This window comes from Strix uralensis, chromosome 3 (assembly GCF_047716275.1).
Source record: "Strix uralensis isolate ZFMK-TIS-50842 chromosome 3, bStrUra1, whole genome shotgun sequence".
Classification (NCBI taxonomy): Eukaryota; Metazoa; Chordata; class Aves; order Strigiformes; family Strigidae; genus Strix; species Strix uralensis.
In genome coordinates this window covers 69,164,059-69,179,334 of record NC_133974.1, presented here as the reverse complement: position 1 = coordinate 69,179,334, position 15,276 = coordinate 69,164,059, and the positions used below count along the sequence as shown (strand labels likewise).

The 15,276-nt window shown below is 40.3% G+C and overlaps 1 protein-coding gene across 9 annotated transcripts in view; it reads left to right on the top strand.

The window, feature by feature from the left end:
- The first annotated feature begins 3,478 nt into the window (after positions 1–3,478).
- The window catches only part of TULP4 (TUB like protein 4), a 173,482-nt gene continuing 161,684 nt past the window's right edge, over positions 3,479–15,276 (top strand). For 2 of the 9 annotated variants that reach the window (XR_012628163.1, XM_074862742.1), the window contains exon 1: positions 3,900–3,967. The gene's annotated coding sequence lies outside the window, so the exon portion shown is untranslated. The other 7 variants (XM_074862750.1, XM_074862747.1, XM_074862748.1 and 4 more) reach the window with 7 other exon arrangements.

Sequence of the window (15,276 nt, the reverse complement as noted above, 5' to 3'; positions counted from 1 at the left end):
AACAGTTCCCCTTTCCCTTGGGTAACTTAAGAACTGGCTTTCATTTGTCCTTTTTCCTGCCTCAGTCTTCTGGACTTACTAGATCTGCATCTTTAAATTAAACTGTCTTTAGGATGAGATTAATCAAGAAGAGCTACATCCCCAAAAGATACTTAAAAACCAAACAAAAACTCCAAGTTAAACTAAGGAATTCAAATGGATTTTAACAATAATGGTTACATTTAATTTTTTCAGGTGTGCTTTCTCATGGAGCATATGAAACACTTCTAGGAAGTGATTGTGTTATTAAAAAAAAAACCACTCTTGACTTTACATATAAAGAGTATATAGGGAACTATCAGCTAACCAGTTTGGGGAATATAATGCCTGTAGAAATCACAGTTTTGTTCTTTACAGTGCTAATGTTTGCATTTGGAAGGCAACCAAGTCCTGTGCTTTGTTTTCTGTCTCAACATACCCAAGTTGTATAAATGAGCATGAACAGAGTGAGCTTGTGAATGGGGAAGAAATAATGAAAAGCAAAATGACATGGGAAAAAAAAAATTGTGACTGCAGTGAAAACATTTAATGTGAGAGTGTGTGAATATTTTACCTGAAGAGAAAAATATTGAGATGTTCTGGTTGGGCAGACTAAGGAAGGTGAGTTGAAGAAATTGTTTCCTTGTGTTTTCTTTTTGAAATAAAAAATTTTGACATTCACGTAGTTGTTCATAGACAAATAGGATTTATCATCTGCCTTCATGAATGGTCATAGCCAGTTATTTTAAAGGTGTCTACCTTTAAAAAAAAAAAAAGGAGGTATTATAAGAAAATCTTCCTGAAAAAGAGGCCAGCCTTTTGTTCTTTAGAGGATTGTGAATATGGGATTAATGTTTTATAGAAATGGACAGATATTGCAGTAGCTGTTTACTGTCACAGCTGGGTAAGATGTAAAGACATAGGCCTGGTCACGACTGAAATGAACAAAGCTGAATTCCTTCTGAAAAGGCATGTGTCTTATTGCCTTTGACCTTAAATTCACAATATTCCAATAGTAAAAATGAATTTACAAACTTTTCTGTACAGTTTCTTGACTGATCTTTTTATTATGCAGTGAAGTTGGCTAGGTAACTAAGTTTTTCTTTAGGTCAGTAATACCAAGAAATGAGTAGAAACACAGCTTTTTAAAATAAAAATATGGGGGGTTTAGGCTTCATAATAAAATTAGAATGTTGCATGATACGATGATTTTGATAACACACTTTTAGGTTAATGTGTCTATTAATTTGTACTGCTGAAGTTGCATTAAGTATTGCAGTTGGACTATTGAAATGTTTATGCTATTAGCTCCATAATGAACTGGTGCTTTAGGTCAAGCTTATTACATGGGAGGAAGGAATGGAGCAGACTAGTGAAGAAGGTTGTCTCTCCCCTTTGAGTTTTCTATGTTTTGTACATATCTTCAAAAATACTTTAGAGTGTAAATTAAGTAGGTTTTAAAATGCTTGATTATCCTAGAGATGTACCTTTAGTCACAGAAAAAATACAAAATAGTAGTTGCACAAAACTGATGCAATACAGTAGTAATACTTTCCTAAGTGTGACTACCTTTGCATTTATAGAGCATCAGTGTCCTGCAGGCAAGGTAAAAGAGCATGTGCTATTGATGTAAATAATAGAGGTTTTGACTTCTGTTTTCACTTTGGAAGTTGAGGACTTGTCTTAACTGCAAGAACACTCCTGCGTTCCAGTCACTTAGATTATGGACTTGATCTGAGATTGCTGTTTCTCTGCTTCTGTACATGAGTGAATGCTATAGTCCATCCCTGATGTGGAATCAGGTCTTGCCGATTCACACATCCAGATGAAAAAGATGGGGGATTGTTCCTCTATTGCAAGGTTTAAATACAGCCTGAAGCGTCTGGTTCTAGTTCCTGGGACTCTTGTGCATCTGTGTGAATTTGTTTTTTGGAAAAGAAATGTGTTATGTTGATAGAATGAGCTGCAGCAGTGATAAGAGAGTTCATCTTCCTGTGTATTTTCCTTCAGTCCTCAACATGTAATAGGTTGCAGGATGGGTAGGACTCCTGCCCGTGTTCTGGTGAACAACTACCAGCCATGGCTTTCTCTTGTGATTATGAGCCCAGATACAGACAACTTCCAATACAGCTGAGAGAAGGGACTAGTAGGTAATATTGTTACACTGCAGTTAACTTGCCGGGGTGGAGAGGACAGGATTACAAAGAGGGTTAAAGCTGCAGCTGTGTTTTGGAAACCTCTCTAATGTTTTTTGCTTTACTACCTAAACTTAATTCTTACCATGGCCTTTAAATTAAGAATTGAGCTAAGGCACAGATGGCTTAAGTTAAACACAAGAATTGAGTGATACAGTGGTTTTAACTGTTTGGGCTCCTCAATTTTCTACTGAATAAGTAATCTCAATATAATAAATGTAGCCTCCCAGTAGGGATGGTGGTGGTGGTTGTCTTTTGCAGATATCCAGGAGGTAATTCAGGGACTTTGGCCTTCATAGCTCACCAGTTGATAATAACTGCTGCAATGCACCCAGAAATGGAGCCCGAAATCCCTGACAGTTTTTTGTTGCACTCTAGCTATAGGACTGTTATTCTACCTTTAAGAGAAGCCCAAGGGTTTTGCCTCTGTAGTGCAACTGAAAATCTTCAATGAAAAAACAACTTTTTCCTAAATGAGAATTATATCAACAGATGAAGTCTATACCTAGCTCTAACACTTTATCTCAGGCTTCAGTCTTCCATGTTTTCACAGACCTAGCTGGCGCTCTGGCACAAAGTTTGGCCCCTTCTGGCTACAGGCTGTGAGATAAAATCCTGATGGAGCTTTCGGGAATAGTGTGAAAATATTTACCTTTCTAGTTTCTGAAATGGTCGGTAAGTTTTGATTTCTAAAACCAGCAGGGGATTGGGCCTTTTCACTTCCTGGTCCCCAAGTACTGTTGTTTAGATGGCTTTTTTAGAGTTGATAGTTACAGTTTGTTCCTGGTTTCCTTAAACTACAGAGTGCTTCGCACTTTCTATGTTTAGGCATTTTGTTGCTCCTTTCTGAAGAAAGGGAGCGTGCACTGAATGTGATACCAGAATACAGCCTCGGAGCTTGTTTGCAATACAGATCCCTTTTTACTGAGGCTTCCCCAGGTCTTGTAATGTTGGTGACTCTAGACTGTATTCTGACTTGCCAAGTCTGAGGATAAAGGCATTCTCTCCCATAAGAGCCCCCTTGACCCGTTATTTGTAAGTGTTATTTTCTGGGAGCAAAGGTTACGCTTCGCATAGGGCACTAATCAACACAGTTAATTTTCACCTGCTGCGGCTTTGGCTTTAAGTCGAAATGCAGGAGTACAGTGGTGCCACCGCCCGTGACTGTTGCTGGGAGGAGTGAGAGGTACGTGATGGGACCCTGTGCCCCAGCTATTGGCACCAACTTTTTTTCCTTCCTCCTACGTTAGCCCTGAAGGTAGGAGGGAAAAGTCGGCTCTAAGCGCTTCGTTGTCGAGTAACCCGCGCTGTCGTACACAGCCTTGGCTTTCGGTAATGCATTCCGTGGCTGCTTTTTCAGAGGAAGGTAAGGGACTGAAGGGGCTAAGGGGGGACAGGGACGTGGCGGCGGCGGCAGCCCTGCACACCGCCCCCCCCCCCCCCCCCCCCCCGGCTGTTTTCCCCTTGGCAAACGAGCAGTTATCACGTCGCGTTACAGTGTCACGCCGTCACGGCGCTGGCCGGACCCCACGAAAGGGCCGTGGCCTCGCAGGGGCCGCCGGGGGCTCTCGGCGGGGGAGGATTCGGGACAGCCCCCCCTCCGCCTCCCCTCGGGCGAGCGGCCCCGGCGGCGCCCGGCGCTGCGGGAGAGACGGCGGGGGCGGAGCCGGGCCGGGGAAGTGTGGTGGTCACGTGGCGGGGGTCACGTGGCGGGGGAGTCGGGCCCAGCCGCCGCCGCCGCCGCTCCGGTAGCGGTGAGAGACGGAGCCGGGAAGGCGGGAGGGGAGGGAAGGGGAGGGGAGGGGAGGGGAGGGGGGTGAAGCGCGCGGGGCCGGGGCGGGCGCGGGGAGGGAGCCCCGGGGTGCGAGTGGCCGCCGCCCGCTCCGCCGCCGCGCCTCGCCGAGGTGAGTGCGGGGGGGGCGGGATGTGCGGGGCAGGGCCGGGCCGCAAGGCGGGGGCGCCGCCGGGGGCTGGGCCGGGCCGGACCGGGCCGGGCGCTGTGCGGGGCCGTGGGCGGCTCCGGGGCTGTTTGCCTTTTTTGCCGGCAGAGCGGTCCGTTTTTTGGGGGCGGTGTGTGTGTGTGTGTGGGGGGGTCCGTTGTGTGCCGCGCGCTGCGTCCTTTCTGTGGCGGTTGCCCCGCTCCCTTTCCGCGAGGGGCACCGGCCGGGCTGAGCCCCGGCCGCCGCCTGGCGTCGTGCCTGCCTCCTCCGTCAGGCTCGGGAGCGGCACCGGGAGGGGCTGGCTGGAACCCCCGGTCTTTCGTTTATACCTGCGGCTCCGGGCGCTCCGAAACCGGGCGGGGGGGGAGGGTCCCCGCCCTCTCCCGGAGGCCGCCGCTCCGCCTCGCCCAGCGGCCGGGGTCCGGCAGCGCCCGGCGCTCCGGCAGCCGCGGGCGGCGGCGGGGCTGCTGCCTCCGGCATCACCTGTGACTCTCCGCGCACTGCCGGTAGCGCTCCGATTTTCCCCTGTTTTTTCTTCTTACCTGCTTTTTTGTCTACGTTCCCCCCCCGCCCCTCTCCGCCTTTCCCCGGGGGGCGGAGGGGCAGACGGTTTGATAATTTGCCCTGCGATACGGGAAAATTCGCTTTGCGAGTGCAACTCCTTCGCTGCCTTTTGTGTTGTGTCTTCGCGTCGTGCCTTTCAGTAAACGTCTGCTGCGAACATGCTCCAGCACCTTGGCTCCGCCAAGGTTTCCTGAAAAGTGCAGGAATCATTTATCAATTCAGTACTTAAATTTGACTTAAACAGTAAACCGTACAATTAAAACAGCTGTATGGGTCCAAATCAAAGGTCCGTCTGGTTTAGATTCCAGTTCCTGCAAGTGGCACCTAGCAGATGCTTAGGAAACACCGTAACAACGCGGTGAGCGTGGTGCGAAGCTTTGGGAAACCAGCCAGGCCTCCAGCAATTTGAGGTTAAGGGACTTCCTAACTCAAAGGTGATGTTTTAGTATTTAAGAGCCCTTTTTCTTCCAGGACTTCGTTGTGCATGTTTTCAAAAAAGAACAAGACAAAGGCCTCTTAACAGAAAAGGTTTTTCTTTGCCTTCTTTAAAAAAATAAAATTGCACTCATTATTGTTAGAGGCAGTTTAATTTTGCCAGAATGAAATTTGCCTGTCCAAGGATAACTGATTCATGAGCAACATATTGTGTCTTATAATAGCTAAGGGGTATTTGCAAAGGATATTTTCTACGTATGTGAGCTGTAAATAATAACATTGGTTCTTAATGTCTGTTTTTATAAATCATTTGCAAAATTTAAGTCTTGAAAACCTAAAATATCTGTTTAATAAAATGCAGTATAGCAAGAACTTGACCAAAATAGCGTTTTGCTGTAATACAGTATTGACAGCTTTGAAGGTGATTATATGAATGTGAACCACTATCATTTAACTATTTCTATTTAAGTGTAAAGAGTTAACTTTTACAAAAAGAATAGGTTTATTAATGGAACAGATTTCTCACTGCATCAAGATTTCTGGTAAAATTATTTCAATAATGCCATCATAGATTTTTTCGTAATAGCAAAACCATGGTGATCCCTAGGGATGATAGCGATCAACTTGATCCTGCAATCCTAATTCAAGAAATAGCTTCATGCCGGGAGCTCCTAACCTGATTGCTCTTATAAGGAACATTTGCACGAGTGGGCCTCGTTTTTCACAGGCAATGTGAATGTCAAGCAAAGCAGAGCTATTTCAAAATACTGCATATCCCCCCACGCCCCCGATGGAATTTTATAAGAAGGTCATTATCAGTTTCTTGGGGGCTGAAAGGAGGTAGTGGGTTGGTGTGTGTGTGTGTGCATATATATAGATATTTATAAGATTAAAAATAACTTAGAGAACTGACAACTATAACTGTTGTGAATTACTTTCATGGAAATATGATATTTTTTTGTACAACAGACTGTGGAATTTGTTCTCACCTAGTCAACAGATGTTTATTCTAAAACCCTTAACATATGTCACTATTCTATAAAAACCCTACTGACTTTGAACTATACTGAGCTATATGAACTATACTGGACAGCTTAAAATAGTCAATATATTTTCTTCAATAAGTTGATGAATAGATTTAAATGGTTCTATTGTAAGCTTACACCAAGAAAACTGTTGCAGTGCAATTTTCTTTAGCTCACTGAATCATTTTTATCACAAAAAAATGATTGGTTCAGCTGAACTTTCAAATAAAATTAGGGTTTTTTTATAACTAGCCTCTAGAAAAAGTTGTACTTGTTTTATGTAATTATTAAGCATACTTATAATACACAGCTTTTAACAGTACTTTTCATTAGTAGGTCTCAAAGCACCTTGCAAAAGAATTCAGTGTAATTATTCTCTTCTTATCTAGGGGTAATTATTCTCATCTAGTGCTCATAAAGAGATCATTGTCTGCCTGTTATCACTGTAAGAAACTCTGTAAGAAGGTCTAATAATAAAATCAGGTTTTTGATTTAATTTTTTTAATAATAAACCTGCAAACACAACTCTCTGTTTTGTAGTTTTCTGTGGTAGCATTTTTATTTTGTTTAATGATGCCTGAGGTAATTTCATACTATACCTTCCATACCAAGGTTGGAAGCTAAGCCTGCGCTTTAAGTAGAACAGACTTCTCAGTGTTAGAAGAGCCCTACTGAAAACTTAGCCAGATTCACTGATGACTTAGAGAATGATTCAAGACAGTTTCCGTTAAGGTGATTGAAATAGTAATGGTGCATGTCTCTAGTTAGTTACCAGGGAGCTTGGCTGCTAAGAGAGTTTGTACAAGATATCTGTTGGTATCTATCACGAAAAAAAAAGGGCCGTGTGTATATGAATGAATTACACGGACAGCATCCTTAGATCTTCTTGGTTTTCCTTCATTTCCACCTTGCAGAGCTGGTAGAAATGGTACAGAATCTCATGTTTCATTGTTGGCTGGTGATTCCAGTCACCTTCAGTGTACCATTTTTGTACTGTGCATCTGGTAGCAGAACAAACTTCTGATGCTGGAAGTGCACACCCTTAAATTGTTGTTTTCCAACTACCTCCATCAATTGGGATGTGCAGATGGTTATCACTGATTATGTTATTAATGCTTTTTAGTGGTTTAGTTTAGAACTTGAGGTCTTCTACTGGGTTGGTATTTTTCAAATTAGGACAGCCATTTTTTTGTTTTTTAATTCAAGACGATACATTAAAGCACTGTCATTTAGGGATAAAATACAGGTTAGGAAATATATGAAAGAATTGGTAATGGAAGGATTATAATTTGGGAACTATATGCTATACTATGTATTAAATAGTATGGGAAGTGTGTTCCCAGATAGTGTAATGCTATCTAGAAACATGAGTTCCATATAACTTAGATCTAAGTTGTAAACCCTTTATGAAAGGGGACAAAGGCTTACCTACAGTAATGAAATGTTTGCCAGCAGTCTTAAAGGTGATTTCCGTTCACTCTTTGTAAAAACAATGCCTGCTTGTTGGCAGGCTAGCATCTAGACTCCCATTAGATCTGTGTAGATTCAGATGATTTGGAAAAAAGGTCCAAGAGGAAGTGGTCTGATAGGTCCAGTTCCAAGAAGTTTTTCTGCCTGTTTCTGTGTTCATTGTTTTTGTGTGACACTTGTTTTGATTCAAGCTTTTGTATTTGATCCATTATTTCTATGTTGTATTATTTTTAACTAATGCCTTTGTTTACATCGTTTTACAGTACTTAAAACTTTAAGATCTTTTAAATGGTCTATGATAATAGTTTTCACTTTGTGTCTATACCCATGAAAGACCTTAGTATTACTCAGCTGCACATCATATCCTTGATAGCTGTAATATCTCAAAGCTGGTCTGGAGAACTTCCCACTGGAAAGCTGGGCTGTTGTGTAGCGTGGAGGTCCTGATTCATTTGTGATTGTTGCCTTCTGCATAGTTTCAGAGCTAGCAGATCTAGCTGGTAGACATACGCTTTCCTGGTACGCTGGGTTTGAACAGTCTCCAACATCCTTGTCTAGCACAAAGTACTGTTTGCAAAGCGTGTACTTGAAGATTAACTCTCCCATTAGAATATAAGTATCTGGCACTTCGCAGTACTAATATCAGTCCATCATATCAGTTCTTCCTTTGCCTTGTACATGTGATGGAATAGATTCCTCTCTTTTGAAGATACTCTTCTCATTAAATGTTTGAAGCAAGTATCTTGCAGCTAAAGTGATTTCTAAATAAAATCGTCATCTATCTCTTGTTTCACTAGTTTGAATAATACTTGCAAAGTAAAATTTGGAAGAAGGCCAAACCCATTCACATAGCCATTTAAAGAAAATTACTGCAAATACTTTACTAGTGGTACCTGGCACCATTTAAGCAGACAAAAAACATAGAAAGGAGCTATAAATGTTGGACACAATATGAAAGAAAGTAATCTTTCTGCATGTATATTAAGAATACTATAGAAGAGCGGTATTTTTGAAGATGAGTAGCAAATAAAGTTATTGTGAAAAGCAAAGGTTGGCTGCCTGCTGTGATTGTGATGGATCGCAGTCCACAGGAGGCTCTTTAGTTGGAGAAAGACTGTAGCTAACAAAATTCTTAAATTGTGAGAGGGAGAAGGCATTCTCACTTTTATTCTGCTTTGGGTGCAATATCTAATACAGTGGGAACCCTGGTCCATTGGGTATCCAGACATTACTAGCAATGTTATTTCTGCTTGTGCTTGATAAAGAACAGATTTCCCTTCTTTAATGGCACAGTGGAATGACTTCTAGGAAATCCTATCAGCTGTAAATAACTGAAAAATAAAATACAACCCCAAAGATCTACCTGTCTAAAATCTGAGTAAAATACACAAAAGGGAGATTGACTAACACAAATTCTCTCTTGCAGATAATATAGACTGTGGATAATAGTTAATGTTGTATAAAAATATAAAAAATGTTACTCATAAAGCTATTTTAAGTGTTAAGTAAAAGTTGAAAGGGGGCGTGAATTCAGCTAAGGGAGAAGGAGGAAGAGTTATATATTTGCGGTGTCTTCCCCAGCTCTCATGAGTGATGTAAGTATATTAAGAACTGTTACTATATAAATATCTTGGCTGCCATACAAGTGCCCTACATAGTGTTTGGAAATGAGGGAGTTGAACAGTGTAGGTGTTGAACCAGCTTTAGATATTTTACCTTCCTTTTTCCCAGGCACAAAAATACAGACCTACAATGGTGTATTGGTTCAGACCAAAGGTGTTTCTACATCAGTATCTTGTTTTTAACAGTGGATAGCAGATGCCTAGGGAGGAGTATCATAGGGTATGCAGATAGCTGAGTGTCTGAAGGAAGTATCATTGGCTTCTAGCAGGATGCAGTTTAGGGGTCTCTGGGCAGATGATTTTGTATTTAATTATTTGGTTTTTAGTAGTTGTGGTGACTTTGTGCAATATCTTTTTGAACCCTTGATATCTTTAGCATCCACAACATCCAATGACACACGAATGACAGAAGTATGAGTGTCCATTTTTAGTTAGGCTGTTGCCAGCTTACAATCTTCAACTCCTTTCATTTTGCATGGTGTAAAACGCTGTTATTTTTAATTTGTAAAATTTGATATCGAACTCGTATGGATAAAGTTGAGTGCTTGATGTGTACATATGGAATGTCAGGCCTTGTGCACAGACTCTTATTTACTGAGAAATATAAAAAAAACCTCTTCATAAAATCTTCTCACTTTCAGTAATGCCCAGTTTGTTTATGCTTTGCGTTTCTCTTAAAATGGAAGCTGAGAACTGCTTATAGCCAGTTTTGCTCTTAACGATGTGTCATTTTGTAAAGACTGTGGCATTCGTGTCTGTGTTTGAATTGTATGTGTAGAAACGTTGGGAGCATAAAAAGCTTACTTTTGAAAAGTAATTGCCAAGTTGTGATTGTTTATAAGAATGAAGTTTTGATTCAGATTTTGGTGTGAAGTTTTTGCATTTGAGAAGCAGAGGACAGATACTATACCTATATTTATCATATGGTCATTCAAAAAAAATGTAAGACATTCCTGAATAATTTGTAAACAGAACAATATGTAAATGAAATGGTTCTTTTCTATGGCCAATACTTGAACTTTCACTTAACCTGTAAAGAAACAGTGATATAAATCAAATGGGTTTGATTTACCTTTCCAGACTTGGATTGCTCTGGAGACTATTGAGGACTTTTCCAGTTCAATATGGGCTTATCCCTGGCTTGGATTCCTCTTTCCTCCTCTTGAGTGTTAGGGTTTGTTAGCAGATCTTTAAAGGTGTTTGATGTCTAGGGCTAAGGATCCTTTATGGCAGTGTGTATAAACACATATATATCTATTATTTTTTTAAAATTTGTCAGAACAGAAAATGGGGCTACAGCTCCCATTGTCCGGTAGGTCTTTATGAATTTAATTAGATGAAACAATGAAAGTGGTTGAGTTCTAGAAGAGAGATTAAATAAATGCATTTGAGTCTTATAATGACATAGGAGGCTGTGCAGTGAAAATCTGCTATCTTGCATGAATGAGCAAGGGATAAAATTAAACCAGCTCATGTTACAGGTATGTGATTTGAAACCATTTGCAGTCTTTCCAAAGTGGAGATGAAGATATAAAAAAAAAAAATCAGAGGGATTGGGGAAGGGACATGGTTCTTCTAAAGATACCTGTAGCAAGCCCTATTATGAATTGTAATAGGCCACCATGAGCAAGAATTAGTCTGTTTCTCTCAACAACAACAAATTCTGTGCAGCAAGAGGGTTCTATAAAAAGCAAATACAAACTGCAGGATTAAGTGATTAAGTCCTCTTCCTCTGAGTTACAGACCTTCCAGAGGTGGATCCTTTCCAGATTTTGCCAGCCTGCTGAGGAGACATTCTCTCTTCCTTTACACCAGTAGAATAACCCTGTGGAACATGTATTAAATCCAATATACACTATTTCCCAGTGTTGCAAAGAGAATTTGTGATTTTGAAAGTCTGTTCACCAGGCCTGTAATAAGATTGAGGGAAGTATACTGTATAAAAAAAAGTATTATTTCAGCTCAATACTAGTGCTAGGAGTATGCCTGTACAGTATTAGTCCCTCCCTTGTATTTCCAGAAGGTTAAGTATTAATAAAAAGAAGGAATTGGAAATTGTTCTTTCTTCCACGGATTTAAACAAGAAGCCACTGGTTAGAGAATCATGTTGTAGCCTGGGAGATGAGGAAGATTATTGTATGGAAAATTCTCATAATACAGTTTCATTTTCACTACTGTGCTGGTGGGTTTTGCAATCATTATTGTTAATACAGAGAGCAGATGACCTGAACAGTGGTTGTTCTGGGCTAAAAGTGACCAGTAATGCTGAAAGATTTAATAAAAGATAGTGTCCTATTTTCACGAGATGCAAAAGTAAAGTCTTTTGTCACTGTCATAGGGAGGTTATATTCCAAAGGTTGGGTAGTTATTTAATTCAGTCTTCCCCTTCCCCCTTTGGGGTTTGGTTTAAATACTTTTGGTGTAAGGAAGCTTCTAGTTGGTTTGGAGAGAAAATATTTGTGATTTAATTGTCTAGTGCTGTGGTGACAGAATGAGCTCTTGCTGGTTTTAAAATAGCATTGCTCAATGAATCTCCAGAAATGCTGGGAAAATTTTGTTCCCTGTTTTGGATTAGAATTTGTGTCCTTGTCATCCAAGGATGAGTGTGAAAACCAAGAAATGGCTGGCATTTGCTTTATGTTGAGCAGAGAATGAAAACTTTCCTAAAACAATCAAATGACCTTTGCATGGGAAACGATAATATGATTTTTATAGTGTCTCCACAAGTGTATCTGCTACTAGTTGTCCTTTTTTGGTTAAGGAAGATATGATGGGATGGATGTGTTGTAAGGATTTGGATCATACTGATTTGCCTCCAGCTGCGTTGTCACAGTTTTGACAAACATCGTGGCTGATGATGAGTGTCCATCCTGATGTGCAGCTATTTGTTTTCATTTATGTCTACTTCTGCTTTGTTTTGTTGGTGTATAGACTAAGATCTCATTGCTTTCTGAACCTAACACTTGCTGAAGCTCTTAGAATAACTTTTCTCCCTTGGGGTGTCTTAAGAGGTTTGGGTTGTTACCTTCTTTACTGGCAGGACTAGAGTAGAAGCGTTGAATGAAAGACATTTAAACGCTCAGTTCTGTTTCTGTTTTGATTGCCCCGAATGAGATTTTCATATGCACTTCTCTGTGTGTGGGCTGATAATGCTATTGATAAGAATAGTCCTGGGGTGATGCAGGTTGAGTGGAGAAAGCACTGGAGAACATACTAAAGAGTCCATGACTTCTTTGAGTTTGCATCCTTGATTAAGCTGGGTTTTTTTTGGGGGTGGTGTGGTGTATTTTTTGTTTCTTGTTTTGTTTGTTGTTTTTGGTTTGTGGGTTTGGTTGTTTGGTTTTGGTTGTGGTTTTTTTTTTTTTTTCAATGGTTAGGACAATTTCTTCCAATCTTTCTGGTTCAGAATCGTGACCCTATTTCCTGGATACTGATATTGTTATTGTCTTTGCCTCCATTGAAATTTATAATTGTACAATTTTGTGGTATGCTAGGGAAGGCTGTGTTTTGTTACTGCTTCCTTGTTTCCTCTACATCTTTATAGCAAATGTAGTCACGAAAGAAATCTTGGGTGGTTTTATTTTGTTTAAAGCACCTCATTATGTTAGCTGATCTAAAAATCTATCTGGAAAATTGCCCCAACTTAAAAATAAATAACAATTGCATGCAGACATACTTGGCTGCACAGCAAGATCTATTTTTAGAAAAGGGTTCTGTCCTGTTTTCACTTAATTTTAATGATCTGGAGTTTTACCTGCATTGAGAAATTCTAATGAATTTTGGCATCTTTTCCAGTCCTTCCTAACAGATAAACACATGCGTCCTCTGGATCATATTTCGGAATCACTTGTGTAGGGGGAGCCCTGCTTACCTGTTGGATAACCTCAGGTATTCCAATAATTCCTAGTGTGTTTGAAGCTCTGCCTCTGCTTGTTTGGTGTCTACTCTGGCAGGGCCTTGTGATTGAGAAGGTGAAGTAGGCTGTAGGAGGTTGCTGCCATATAAATACAACGTACTCAAAAGCAATTGCAGTCCCATGTAGGTGAGTGTTCTGATGAAATGTTGTTTTTGTTTTTTAAATGAACCTGTGTCCATATAAGTTAACAACTACATTTGGGCTTTATTTTTGTTGGGCATTAGTTGATGATTACAGCAGCAGACTAGGAGTCAGAACTCCTCTACTTCTCTCTCAATTTTATCATGAGCTTCTGTAGTGCCTTGAGATGCTTAATTGTCTTTTACTCGTCAGTATAATGGGAATAATGCTATTTTCCTACTTCTCCTAGGATCACTGAAGAGGAATAGGCTATGTAAAGGTTAAACTAAAAAAGTTGGAGAAAGAGGGGAGACAAATAGGACAGACTCAGCTATAAATACTGTTATGTGAGTGCTTATTTCCTTGTGTTCTTGTTGATTCTTGAGACTCTGAATTCTTAGCCTATCAATGTCTGTAAACCATGAGACACGGCAATGATGCTAACGTAGATACTTCAATAAGATTGGCAAAAGTGCATGCCTGGATGAGGTACCTGTGTAGGGCACATATTCAGACACATCCACTAAAGCACTCTTGTAGTTGATAGACTCCTTTACCTGTATGTAGCAGACAGTGAATCACAGAAGGTAAATTAGAACATGTTGTGTTGGAAGTTTGGGGAGTTAGCAATGACAAGTCTGTATCACTCATTCATTGGCAAGGGTGCGTTTGACGGAATGGTTGATTCAACAGTTTAGTGCATTTCTTTCTCTCCTATGCAATAGAAAATGCATCTGTAGACTATTCAGCTTTATCCTTAGAGATGCTTTTTGGCCACAGATTTTTGAGTAAGATTGTGGGAGTTTTCATTTTCACAATCCTTTAGCAATGTCTGTGTTTATTGAAGCAGTACAAATAAAACCAGGGATGCTCTTTTGTTGGAAAGTCTCATCCTACCTGTTTGGGATTGTTTCTGGAGGACAGACTCCTAATTCCTATAATATTCTTTAATACTTAGCTATTATGCTCCAGATTTATGTTTGAACAGTGTAGTATATAATATGCAAAATACAATGTATCCATGTCACAGATTTGTTAAGACAAGAGTTAAACATCAAGGTTATGTAGCCTAAACTTCTGCAACAGCACTGTCTTTGCATTATGTGTGAAGTTGGGTGCTTAAGTTAAACTAAAGCAGTGTTCTTTTCAGAGAAAGTAATTATGGGATTTTCTGTTATTGTTAGACTTAAATTCATGATACAGGTAGGAAGCTGATCCTCTCATGTAGTCAACTGTTAATAGGTGTGTTCTTGCATGTAGGTATAGGTAGAGATCTTGTGAAGAGGAGAAGAGTACTTCAAGGCAAAGAGGCAAAGATAAAATTCTTTAGGTCACAGAGAGGGGTAAGAAAAGGCAAGAAAGTCTTTGCTTTTCATTTTGAGGCTTATCAGTGTTCTGGTGCAGATGTTTATTCAGAAATTTAACTGAACAAATGAAACATGGCATGAAAAATGCAATGAACTAAATTGCATTCTTTCATGATAATTTTCTTCGCTGGGTTTCTCAAGTTGTGGTGTGAGGCTTCGTGGGTGTCACACCTTGAGCTGCTTGCCACCTCTCTTTGTAACATGTCTTATTTACCTATCTTTTTCCTTTCTATTTTTTTTTTTGAGAGACTTTCTCTCTTCAGAGATTTACTTGCCTTCTTTGAGTAGCTGAGTAAATTCAGGGATCTCTCAGGGATTTAAATTCATCAAAAGATGATAATGCTGTCATGTTTCTTGCCTTGTCCCTCTGCATTTTTGAGTTTTTCTTTCAGGACAAGCTCCTGTGGCTATGCAGTTGATTCTGTGCATAGTTCCTCAAAGTGAGACTGTTAAGGTTTTTGCTCTCTAGACTCTGATGTTTGTTAGGTGGCCTGTACTGTAGTACTCAAGCCTTCTCTTTCAAGCTTTTCTTGCAGGATATTTCAAAGCTGTCTGTTCTAAAGTACAAATAAGTGATAATAGGGAGGGAAAAGTTGTGGAAGAT